Source organism: Nicotiana attenuata, chromosome 3 (genome assembly GCF_001879085.1).
Source record: "Nicotiana attenuata strain UT chromosome 3, NIATTr2, whole genome shotgun sequence".
Lineage (NCBI taxonomy): Eukaryota > Viridiplantae > Streptophyta > Magnoliopsida > Solanales > Solanaceae > Nicotiana > Nicotiana attenuata.
In genome coordinates this window covers 10,951,307-10,964,633 of record NC_031991.1, presented here as the reverse complement: position 1 = coordinate 10,964,633, position 13,327 = coordinate 10,951,307, and positions in this window count along the sequence as shown.

Below are 13,327 nucleotides of genomic sequence, written 5' to 3'. Positions count from 1 at the left end.
TAATTCCTATCTTATGTAAGTTTAATTATTTACGTTCTGTTAGGGATGTAATGATTTATATCGAAAGTGAGAATATTTTTCGAAACATTCTCTCTTTTGCATTATCCTCGTTATTTTTCTTCTCATTTTTTTTGATTGATTCAGCTACATATATAAGTTGGTGTCTTTAGGATTTGTACTACATAGCTCAACTTAAGAAAAGTGCTTTTTATGAAATGTTATTTTTTTTTTTTAAAGTAGTATCAATACATAAAACCATCAACAACTGATCAGCGAAACAAAAAATATAAGAATTATAGTATCAGGTAAGATACGATCATATCAAATATTTGAACCTGATAACACAAATATTAGCTCATTACACATCATACCTTTCTAACAAATTTTAATTGTTCAATTTTTAGGTTCAGGGGATGTCTATTCACTTAGCATTTATAATCAAGTCATTCAATTATGTAGATTGTTCATTGGCCGGGCACATACGTGTGTAACACACGTCCAAAAAACTAATTGAATAAATACATCAGAAAATGAAAGAGATTTCCAGTTAGAAGAATTGATTTTTCCTGATAATTATGGCGGGATCTCCCATTTATCCTGTTGCCCTTAGAGAGTGGAATAACGTACACTCTCCTTCCTCCTCATCGTAGGCAACTCCTTGTCGTCAGTCTCCATTACATTTAGATCCTAATTTGTTAAAAGGTGTGATATGCAATGCTCAGCTAAACGAAGTTTTTCAAAATTGATTTAGTTACTCCCTCCATTTCAATTGATGTGTTTTACCTTCCTATTTAGTCTATTTCAAAAGGAATGCCTCTTTCTATTAGTAGGTCTTTAACATGACATATTAATGTGATGATCTGATAGGTCATCTAGAGTTTTAACCCTTAATTCTGTATTTCAAAATCTCAAATAGCTCCTTTTAGCCTTCCTCGATTTGTATGTGCAGTCCGTGTCTTTTCCGGAAGGCTTTTATGTGAAAAATCAATTAAAACGTGAGTTCGTGCCTTAAAAATTCATTTGACTTGACTTCAACGTTTTGAGCAAACGGATCCGGATATGTATTTTGACGGTCCCAGTGAGTCCGTATCGTGATTTGGGACTTGGGCGTATGTCAGAAATCGAATTCGGAGGTCCCTGACTCGAGTTATCGCATTTCGTCAAAATCTGAACATTAAAGGTTTAAAGAATTTATAAATTTGACTGAAGTTTGACTTTGTTGCTACCAGGTCCGTATTTTGGTTCCGGAACATGGTTTAGGTTCATTACTGTATTTATGACTTATCTGCAAAATTTGGTGTGAAACGGAGTTGATTTGACGTGATTCGGACGTCCGGTTGTTAAAATAGAAGTTCTCAAGTTTCTTTGAAAAATTCATTCTTTTTGGTGTCCGATTCGTAGTTTTAGGTACTATTTTGGTGTTTTGATCGTGCGAGCGAGTTCATATGATTTTTTTGGACTTATGTGCATGTTTGGTTTGGGGCCTCGAGGGCTCGAGTGAGTTTCGGATAGGCCATGGAGTGATTTCGAATTTGGTAGAATAGCTCATGCTCTTTTTACTTCCAGTGTTCTGTTGCACGTCTCGCATTTGTGAGCCTCGCTTTCGCGAACAAGGCTTCGCATTTGCGAGCATGGGCTGGCTGGGGAGGTCTCGGATTTGCGAGGTAAAAGTTCGCATTTGCGACCAAAAACATCGCATTTGCGATGACTAGGTGTCTGAGAGGAGTTCGCATTTGCGACCTCTTTATTGCAATTGCGATGTTCCCAATTGCGAACAAAATATCGCAATTGTGACATCCGCAGCTGGGTAAAAATTGACTTAGACGGGATTTTGCTCATACTTCCAAATTTTGAACCCTAAAAATCTTTGAGGCGATTTTACAAGAGCTTTTCTTCCTCAAAGTGACTCTAACCTACTTCCTTTCAATTACCAACCACATTTCATAAGATTTCAACCTTAAATCTAGGATTTTCATATTAGAAACTAGAGATTGGGTGGAATTAGGAATTTTTGTAAAATTGGAATTTAGACCTGAGGTCGGATTTCGAAACAAATTACATAACCGAGCTCGGGGGTGAATGGGTAATTGGATTTTGGTCCGAATTTTGGGTTTTGATCAAGCACGCACGGGGTTGAATTTTGTTGACTTTTTGAATAATGATCTAAATTGAACCTCTTTCATTCGTGGGTAGTTTCTAAAGCTTATTTTAAATCGCTTGGTTAATAATTTGCTAGATTTGGTTGGTTCGGAGGCTTTTTTTCGAAAGGTAAGACCATGGTTGAACTTTGAGTTGTTTGCAGAGCGAGGTAAGTGTCCTGGTTAACCTTAACTTGAGGGATTAGGACTTATTTATCTATTTGCTACATGTTTAAATGTGTGAGTACAATGTATATGTGAGGTGACGAGTACTTATGTGTTATTGTTGGGTTAAAGCATGTAGGTGGGACTTATTGCTTGTAATTTATCGCCTCTTTTACTTATGATATCCATGCTTAGATTAGTTTACTTCTTATTTGATCGATCTATCCGCATCTATGAATTAAATTGTTGAGGATTTCTTGAAATTGGGGATTGGTATCTTGGAACCATTATTGATGTAAGGTTTATTCTTGCTTAATCTTATATTCAATACTATATGGTAAGAGAGAGTGGTAAAGCATGAAGGGTGATGCCGTGCCGTATTTATCGTTTCATGGAGAGATTGAGAATAAAAGCACGAAGGGTGATACCGTGCAATTATTATTGTTTCAGGGTGAGGTTGAGGGTAAAAGCACGATGGGCGATGTCGTGCCGTTTTTATCCATTATGTTTATCCGTTTTCATTGGTTGATGATTTATTTGATTGTTTATGTTGTCATTCCTGTTGTAGCTATCGTATCTTGTTCTCCTTTATATCCCCTCCCAATTGTATGTATTTAATCTCTATTTATTGTTATGCTGCACATATATCTTCGTTTGTACACGTTTAATTACGTGAGTGTCTGTTATAGCCTCGTCATTACCTCGTCGAGGTTAGGCTCGACACTTACGGAGTACATTGAGTCGGTTATACTCATACTACACTCTGCACTTCTTATGCAGATTTTGGTACTGGTCCGAGCTATTCGTAAGGTACATCAGCTTGGATTGAAATATTTGGAGACTCGAGGTAGATTTGCTGGCGTCCGTAGACCTTGAAGTCCCCTCCTCTTTCCTTATTTACTGTTCATTTTATTCGAAACAATTGTATTTATTTCAGACTCTATTTGTAAAACTTCTAGTGGCCCGTGCACTTGTGACTTTGGATCCGAGATTGTACTTAGACACTTTTGGTTGTTTTATCTTTTCACACATTATTTCAGCTTTATTTCAGTTTAAATGGGCTAAATTACTTGAATGCTTAAAATGGCAAATGATTTACACTAACGTTGGCTTGCCTAGCGAGTGAAATGTTAGGCGCCATCACGGTCCCAAAGGTGAGGATTCCGGGTTGTGACAGGTTGGTATCAGAGCACTAGGTTGCCTAGGTCTCACGAGTCACAAACAGGCTTAATAGAGTCTGAAAGATCAGTACGGAGACATCTGTACTTATCTACCAGAGGCTATGGAGTTTAGGAACAATTTCACTTCTATTCTTCTCTATCGTGCGATTTTATTCTATCATTGATGATTGAACTCTTCTATTCTTGTTCTCTCGTAGATGGTGAGAACACGTACTGCATCTACAGCTGGACAGCAGCCGGATCCCCTAGTGGCAGCTCCTACGAGGAGCAGAGGTCGAGGCCGAGGTAGAGGTAGAGCTCAGCCTAGAGCTCGAGCAGCAGCACCAGCAGTGGAGCCTCTGGTAGATTTTGATGAGGAGGCTCTAGCTCAGACTGTACCTGTTGGACCAGCTCAGGTCCCGGAGGGTTTCATCGCAACTCTAGTGCTTCAGGACGCTCTAGTCCGTTTGGTGGGCCTTATGGAGAGTGTAGCCCACGGCCCAGGCCAGTACATTTTCGGTAGCACCCGCCGTCCCTCAGGCTGGAGGAGGAACACAGACTCCCACTACTCACACTCCGGAGCAGATGGCTCCCCAGTATTAGACTACAACAGCCCCGCCAGTTAGAGTAGTTCAGCCAGTTATTGCCGCACATGTCGGTGATAGGTACGCCATGTCTTCTGAGGCTTTATTGAGGTTGGACAAGTTTAAAAAGCTCTTTCTAGTTCACTTCAGTGGTGCACCTTCTGGGATCCACACGATTATCTTGATCGCTGCCATGAGGTGCCGCGGAACATGGGTACAATTGAGACCAATGAGGTCGATTTTTCTGTGTTTCAGATGACGGGTTCCGCTAAGAGGTCGTGGAGAGATTTTTTGTTAACCAGACTAGCTGGGTCGCCTGCACTTACTTGGGATCAGTTCTCTCAGCTATTTCTAGAGAAGTTCCTCCCTATCACACCGAGAGAGGATTACCGCAGGCAGTTTGATCGTCTCCAGCAGGGCAGTATGACTATTACTCAGTACGAGACCCGTTTTGTGGATCTAGATCGTCATGCCCTTACCTTGCTTCCTATTGAGAGGGAGAGGGTGAGGAGGTTAATTGATGGACTCACTTACACTATCAGGATATATATGGCCAAGGAGACCGAGGGTGAGATTTCCTTTTAGCAGGCTGCAAATGTTGCTAGGAAGATCGAGATGGTTCTTGCTCAGAATAGGGCCGGGGGTGGTCGCACCCCATTTTCTCGCGAAAGCGGGTTTCGACTAGTGAAAACTCTTTTAGAAGAAGGTATCAAAAGAGAAGAGTTTCTACCTAACGATTTTAAGGTGCGTTAGGGAACCTATTTGCAAATAACTCTGTTTGTGTAGTCAACGTCACCAAAGATCGGGTAAGGCCTCAAATTACTTCAAAGAGAAGGTGTATTCTTTGAAGTCCACAACGGTGGGTCCCGGCCGAACTTTAAAATATGTGGATTATGTAATTAAGCTAGGTGATCAAATAAAAAAGAAAATATAAAAGTCGAAGAGTTTTATTATAACACATGGGAATTGGTACAAGTCCTTAACGACTACAAGGGTGTCAGATACATTGGTCTATATTGAATGACTAAGTGTAAGTAGAAAATATATAAAAGGATAGGGGTCCTATGTTTTTTAGCCTAAAGGATCAACCCGTGCAACATAAATAATACTTCGCAAACTCTCTCAAGATAGGGGTTTGCTCATATTATTTAACGGACACATACTATCATCTCCTGCTACCCAATTACTATGTTGAAGTTGATTGCCTAAAGCGTTCTAATTCAATTCTAAGTCGTATCCTATGCGTGCACTACCCGTCCCATGCCTATGGTCCAGGAGACTTTGGACCTCTATTTGGGTGGTTCTAGACTTATTTAGGTTGCTCAAAAATGATAAAACTAATCGGGCATTCAAACCAAATAGGACTGCACATAATAGCAAAGAGTGGCTCATGTTAGCCTCCAGACATAAGCAAAGAAGCACGCAGACTGATTTTCAGATTAGGTAGTAGAACATCTCAAAAATTGAGACTTAGAATCCTTTAGTCCTATAGGCATGATCCCTATATGATTCAAGTATCAAACATGTAATGCTGCATCTTCTAGGCTAACGTACGGGCAGATTAGATTGTTATTAGTCCTATAGACATGGTTTCTAAGTGATTCTGATTTCCAGTATTATATATAGGCAGAGTTCAGGTAATGACAAATCCTATAGGCATGATTTCATGGAGATTCTGGATTCCAATAGTACATGGGCAGTGCAGCAATTTCTGGGTTAGCGCATAGGCAAATTGAACGTTTTGCGTGAAAAGTTGGTAAAAACAATCATAGTTCTGAATTACTAATGCTGGTTTTATAGGCTTGCATCTTAAATAGGCGAAAATGTAATAGAAAACAATGGGGACAGTTGATTATAATATTAGAACCCTATAGCCATGATATCTAGATGAGTAAAAACATTGCATTGCAGCGCCCTAAGACATGTTATCTAAGAGTGTTGAATACTAGACATGGAAACATGTATAGCAAATATTGAAACTAACATGTCTTGACAAATTAAGTGAAGTGTGTGTTGTAATCCTATAGGCATGATGTCTATCAGTGTACAGAAATAAGCATGCTAAACAAAACAACAAATATAGAGCACATAGATCCTATAGACATGTTCTCTACCCTTTCATACAAGTACTAGAACACCCTTTTTACCCCAATTTCACTAAATCCCCAATTGTTTGTTCATAAATTATTACAAGCCCAAGAAGAAATGAAAATAAGCCTCAGTATTACAGTATTGAGATAATTACAGGCCCCACAAGTAGAGTAGGCCCTAGAGGAGATAACCCAGGACTGCCTGGGCCTTCAACAGGCTCGCTCTTCACACAAATAGCAGACGCAGATCCAGGTACACCCCAAGAATCAGAGTATGTAAATTAAAGGGTTCAAAATCATACATGGACCCATACTAGGACCACACGGAGGACTCACTTACCTAGTTGTTGCAGACTTAACCAAACAAATGACAAACTACTCACGGAATTAATTAAGCAATCTCTAATATCCACACACTTAGTTCTTAAAGCTGTAACTAACAACAGATCTAACCAAGGCATATAGGCTGTATCACATAAAATATTGGCAAGAGCACATGACATACATAAGGTGGTTCATTCTATGTTTTAGAAGTAAGTTCAAAGTGACAGGATCGAACATCATAAGCAAACTACTTCAAATAGAGTTTCAAAGCAGTTCAGAGTTAGCCTAAAAGACTTCAGACAATTAACAGGAGAATCTAGCAAAGTCATAGATAGGAACAAGAGGATGGAAGTCTTCACATGATGGTTTTTAACATGAGAGCTTGATGAGGATGTGGTCACAAACAGCATAACAACATGCTAGTATGCACGGTTTACAACATATCACATAGTTGAACATGAGACTTAACATATTGAGTACTGGTCCTAACACGATGGTTCAAAACAATACTAGAGCTCATGGTCAAGCACATACTTAACATGGGAAGCATGCTAAAGTTTAGTCACAATTCAATTTCAGAAGTGGGACAAAATCGCACCAAATCCAGCAATAGTTGATCACATATAGGGAAAATACTAGTTGTAAAGCTTATGCTAAAGGTTCACTAGTACTAAAGAATACAGAGTTGATCAAATAAATAACGAGGAAAAAAAATTGCATGAGAACAGGTCGCAATGGACAGTAGAACCCCAAAAGGCAACATGTTAGGCATAAGTGACTTATCAGAATACTTCCCAGGATATCACAACAATCCATAATGAGACGGAGAGGCAACTTAGGATTAGACTCAAGTATCAACATAACATAGCAAACCTAAACGAGTTTAGAAGAATCGAGAATCATCTATGTAAGCACATGTGATAAATGCATCACACACTTAGAGTTTAGGCAAGTTCGGATGCTAGGAAACATAAGGCTACAGGATAACTTCAAAGCAAAGAGGACCATAACATAATATCATATTGGTTCATTGAAGCTTAAACAACATAGATATACAGAGCATGAACATAAGCACAAAAAAAAAAAAATGAAATTGCGAGAGCCAAAGATACTTACAAGTTAACAGAAAAACAAATGAGAAGAGCAATCCCAGAGGTGATTCGATTAACAGTAACAAAGAGCAACAGAACCCCAAAATCCCAGTGCATCAGAGTTACCAAGGGTTTCGAATGAACCGCGGGCAGTGCTCGCACTGAGAAAGAACACAGTCGAATTCGAATAGCATTGGCTTTCAGCCGGGCAAGGTCTCAGATGTTTAGAGTATAACGAGTGAGAATGAAAGAATAACAGAGATTAAGGTCTGTTCAAAGGGGAAATTGGGGAGAGGTTTATATAGCATTACAAATTAAAAGAACAAACATGAAAAAAAATCAATTAAGTGCAAACAAGGAAAGAAAATATCACATGCAAATCAAAATTAGTAAAGGAGATGGAGAGTCTCAAACCCTAATTAGGGTTCAATCGTCTGAAAATCAATCCAAGAGTGCAAATCGCTCTTTGTTGAGCGTATATAGACTGAATCACGCCCAAAATCAAAGATTCGAGCCATTCCAGTCTCATATCGGAAGTGATACTTGCAAAACTTAGGCAAGTACCAAAGTAACACCATAAACGGGCGACCAATGATGAGAGAAGATTAATAAGGTAAGTGTATTATAGGCATATTCCATCTCTAGGTTGGAATTAGAGAGGAATTAAGCAGCGACGGCTAGGATTTCTCAGAGAAAAGAGTGTAGAGAGGATTGGGCGGCGGAGATGGGGGAATGGGTCTTTAGGGTTTGGGTTTAGTTAATTAAGGATGAGAAGGGGTCTGTGGGCCGTTGATCTTAGAGATCAACAGTTGAGATTGGAGAAAGAGTAGGGCGGGTTGTTTCAAAACGGGCCGTGACCGGACTTTTAAAGGGGTTGTTTGGTTTGGGCTACTGAGGGGTTTAATGGAGATGGGCCAGCTGTTTTGGGCCTGGTTTGCTCCGAAATTAGCCTCAAATTGGGCTAATTAAATACACGAAATTGTTTAAATAAAAATAACTAATAAATAATAAAATATTGCTTATGCAATAAATGACTGAAAATAATAACTTAACATTATAAAAAATATAAAAATTCTATTTTAGCACAAATAATGTAAATAAAACGTAATTATGCATGAATATAGGCTATTACTGAAAAATTACGTCAATAGCTAAAAATATAAACATAATTATATGAAATAATGTAAAATATTTTACAACATGTATGTGGGTGTAAAATAAAAAATTTGGATGATTAGTACATCACAAATAATTTAAAGGGATAATTAATAAGTATTTAAGTAATTTAAATGCACGAAAATTAATTTTAAAGCTCCAAAAATTATGGAAAAATTATAAAAATATATGTATAAATCTTGTAAATTGAGTAATGATGCAGAATGACATTTTGAAAATATATATACTATTTGAAAAAATATGAGGGCAAAATTGGGTATCAACAACTGCCTTTCTTTACCTGGGAATGATGAAAAGGTTGTCGGGTAAAGAAAATGATGACCAATTTTTGCCGAACTGAGTAGGGAATGATGTGATTTGGGAAAATGGAGGCTGAACCCTGGTTCCCGAGTTGCCTACATATCCCTGGTGTTACGGGAATCAGGCCGTGTGTAGTTTTGGATCCAACGACGAACAAAACCGATGTAGTTGTTATAAGAATGGTCGTATGTTTCAAAAAGGTTCTTTTTGGGTAGGATAATGTTGTAAGTAACGGACAATTTAGGTGGAGTCATGAATGCGAAATGAACGTTACCGGTGTATGAGGCAGATATTCGAATGGTCATAGAGTAAAACGAAGTCAATTACTGGTAGTTGGTTACGTTTGAGGTAGTCAAAGGATGTGAACGTTGCAAACGGAAATTGGAGAGAAGATTGCTCCCGTTTGTAGAACGGTTACCTTCCGAATTACTCGCAAAACTTAAAACACAGTGCATGCGAATATATATGGGTTATTGCAAAAATTTAAACATGATGCAAATTCCCTTTGGACCATGAAGGTTGTCTTTGGACGATGGAGCGATGTCCTTAGACCATGACGTCCTGGGCCATGAAGCGTATTATAAGGGATTCACAGGCCATGAAATAGTATCCTGGGGCCATGAGGATGGTGCCTATGGACTATGACGGCTTTGAATAATGATGTGCAGTTTTGAGAGATCCTCAGGCCATGGAATGGTGTCTTCCAGCTACGAGGATGGTGCCTTCGGACTATGACGCCTTCGGATAATTTGGCGATGTTTCAGCCCATGAAATGCAAAGATATGGCGATATCAATAGAGGAGATAGGTGATGCTTAGTCATATGCGAGGACGAGTCAAGACAAGGCTTAGTCTTGTATGAGATGATGGCAGTGCTTAGCCCTATACAAAAAAGGGGATAGTTCTTAGCCTTATGCAGTTGTAGCACCCCGGAAAAATTTCGAAGTACTTAAGCGCTATTAAAAAAGTTGATGTGTGCTAATTACATTATTTGTGTGCAAACGAGGACTATTAATATGATGGATATTAATTGGATATGATAATAAAGTGTAATAGGTGTATTTGAAGTGATATAGGTCATTAGGAGAGCCCTTGGGGAAAATCAAGATGGAAATCACATGATAGACTAAAGTTCCAAATGAGTACGCACAAGACCTAACTTTGGATGAGCATATCTAGATATATATAAGGAGTTATGTGGATTACAACCTGTCAAATGAAAGGTCTTTGAGTCTAGTTTCTAACGCTTCAAACCGTTTATCATTTGGACATTCCTACAAGAAGTTATGATCAATTTACTAAAGGCTGGCGGAGGAGCCTGCGGATGCGAAGCATCTGGAGCTGTGTCCGAAAGAATGACTGGCAGTGAAGTGCTGCCATAGCGTCCAAGGCCACGTACGAAGCCCAGAAATCTGGGCCTATAAATACCAAGTCGGGGGAGAGAGTATTTTGAGTATTGGGGTTAGGGTTCTTGAGGTGAAGGGGCGATTTTAAGCTCAAATCAAGTCCAATCGACCAAGGTAAGTTGTTAATGTTGTTTTGGGTTGATTCTTACTCAATATACATGAGTTCTAACATCATTCTGACATCCAAATTCTAGATTTCATCATCAAATCCTCAAGAACACAAAAATCACCAAAGTTGTGATTTTTCAAGATTGATCTACTGGAGGTAATTTCAATGCTTCAAACTCGTTTATTATGAGTAGTTAGAAGTATTTGTTACAAGTTTCATTGGTTGAAAGATTTGATTATAAAACTCTAGTTCATGGCATGAATAGTACTTTTGAGAAAATAAGAGAGAAGTTGAATGGTGAATCTTGGCGATGAAATTGATTGAATACAATGAACCTATGGAATTATTTGTTAGCAAAAGATGGAAGTGATCAACTAAGTAATCATCCGAATTGTATATTATGCAAGTTTTTATTATGGAAGATGATGAATAGTAACTTGGTGGCATTGGACAATTGATGTAGTATCATTAATGACTTCGAAAGGGTATTAAAATATAAGGATGGAGTTGAATGGTCTAGCTTGTAAATCTATTTGGCGATTTGAGTTATTGAAGGCTTGTAGCCAATTTATGAGCCATATATGGATATTGATTAATATCTTAAGTAATACTTTGATGTAATTAGGATATATAATTGTAGATATCGACTTGTTGGTGATGTTGAGCTTTTTAATCAACATTGGAATGATGGAAGAGGATTGAAAGCTTGTGAATGTTAATAAAGCGAAAGCGAGGTAAGTTGATTAAAACTTACTCTTCTTGAGGGACTTTCTCTAAAAGCATGTCTCATATTAATACTTAAGATGTTTGAAAATGTGCTTTCGTGCTTGTAGGGACAAACAAGTACGGATGTCTCCATGTACTAAATATTATATTGCATATGTAGTGTCATGCCGTTTTGTAAAGTTTTATTTTAAATCTTGTTGGCAAAATGACACTCAAGGTAAATGTTATAAGTTTTTATCAAAACTTACGTATTGACAAGAGTATACATATTTGAGTGCTAAAGATAAGTTTTCATGGAAAGTATTTCTTTTGGAAATTGATGTGCAAAATAGCTCTTGTGGTATTTTCTCAAAGATTGATGTTAAATTGCTAAAGGCTTTTGCATGAAAAAGGTTGTTTATTTAATTTTTGTTCAAATGATTTAGATTTTCTATAAATGCTATGATTTGGTAAAAATAGATCCTTTGAAGCTACTATGCTATGAATCTATTTTTGAAGTATCAAATATTTTGAGAGTTACTTGTGTTCACCAAGATTGACTTCGGATATATTCTGTTCATTGTCATGAAACTACACGTGCCGGTGTAGGCGTAGATGGCCACTTTGTGGTATAGGCTACGACAGAGTGCTCTCCCTTGAGAGAGTACTATTTTGTGCTATTACTAGCATGGCTGAGTCGATTCGTACGACACTACGATGAGACGACCTGAGCAAATAGGGTATATGATACTTGCCGCTAGGTACATAACCTAGTTGACTTTCTTATGTCGGTGATGGTATAGTACTCCCAGTGAAAGGTAAGGATGATTTTCTTATGTTTAGGCCTAAGGAGCCGAAAGCAATTTTGATGACTTAAAGCATATGTAATGATTTTGTACGATTTATCCAAAATCTTGGATTGATGTAAATATTTTAAAAGTTTATATTGTGGGTTATATTTCACTTGCTTGTTATTTAAAATAACAAGGGTCATGAATTGATAAAATTTCTTATCTTTTTTTATATCAAATATTGGTGCATTATTTTTTTATAAGTTTGTCCCAAGAACTTAAGTTAGAGAGAGTCTATGACATTTATTGAGTACCGCTGTGGTGTACTCAGCCCTTAGGGGCCCCCTCCAGGGCCCTGCTTACTTTACATGTTTCAAGATGATGTATGATACGTGGCATGCGGCCAGGCCAGGATGACTCTCTTTCCGAGGTATTATGAAGCACCACTTTTATTTCGTGGTAGCTATCATGTCCTTCCTTATTTTATTTTGTTGGAATTACTCCAATCGTTGGTTCTATTCTTTGGTATAGAGGCTCCATAGATAGTTGTGAAAGGTTGTAGTAACGGGATTGTACACGACATTCATGAAAGTATATTTATTTTACTTAGTCTCATTGTTATTATTATGAAAGGGCGTCATGTGTGATTTTGAATTGAAAAATATTTTATCATTTAACTTGAAAATGTATAAGATTTTCAAGGAGCTTCCGCAGTTAAATTGGTTTTCATGCATATGATTTGGGTGCATCACATGGTTTGGTTCGCTCGGGTCCGGTAGTGTGCCGGGTGCCGGTCACGTGATTTTGGGCCGTGATAACAGTGTAGCGGAGATATTGTTTAATCTTATGCAAAGAGGGAAAATGTTTAGCCTTATGCAGTAATGGAGACAATGCTTAGTCTCAAAGGAAGGAAATGTTTAGTCTTATGCAATGGTGAGGGCAGTGTTTAGCCCTATGCAAAGAGTAGAGACGGTACTTAGTCTCATGCAAGGAGAGGCAATGTTTAGTCTTATGCAATAGTGAGGGCAGTGTTTAGCCCTATGCAAAGAGTAGAGACAGTGCTTAGTCTCATGAAAAGAGAGGCAATGTTTAGTCTTATGCATTAGTGAGGGCAGTGTTTAGCCCTATGCAAAGAGTAGAGACAGTGCTTAGTCTCATGCAGGGAGAGGTAATGTTTAGTCTTATGTAGTAATAGAGATAATGCTTAGTCTCATGCAAGGAAAGGAAATGTTTAGCCTTATGCAGTAATAGAGACACTGCTTAGCCTTATGCAAGGTGAGGGCAGTGCC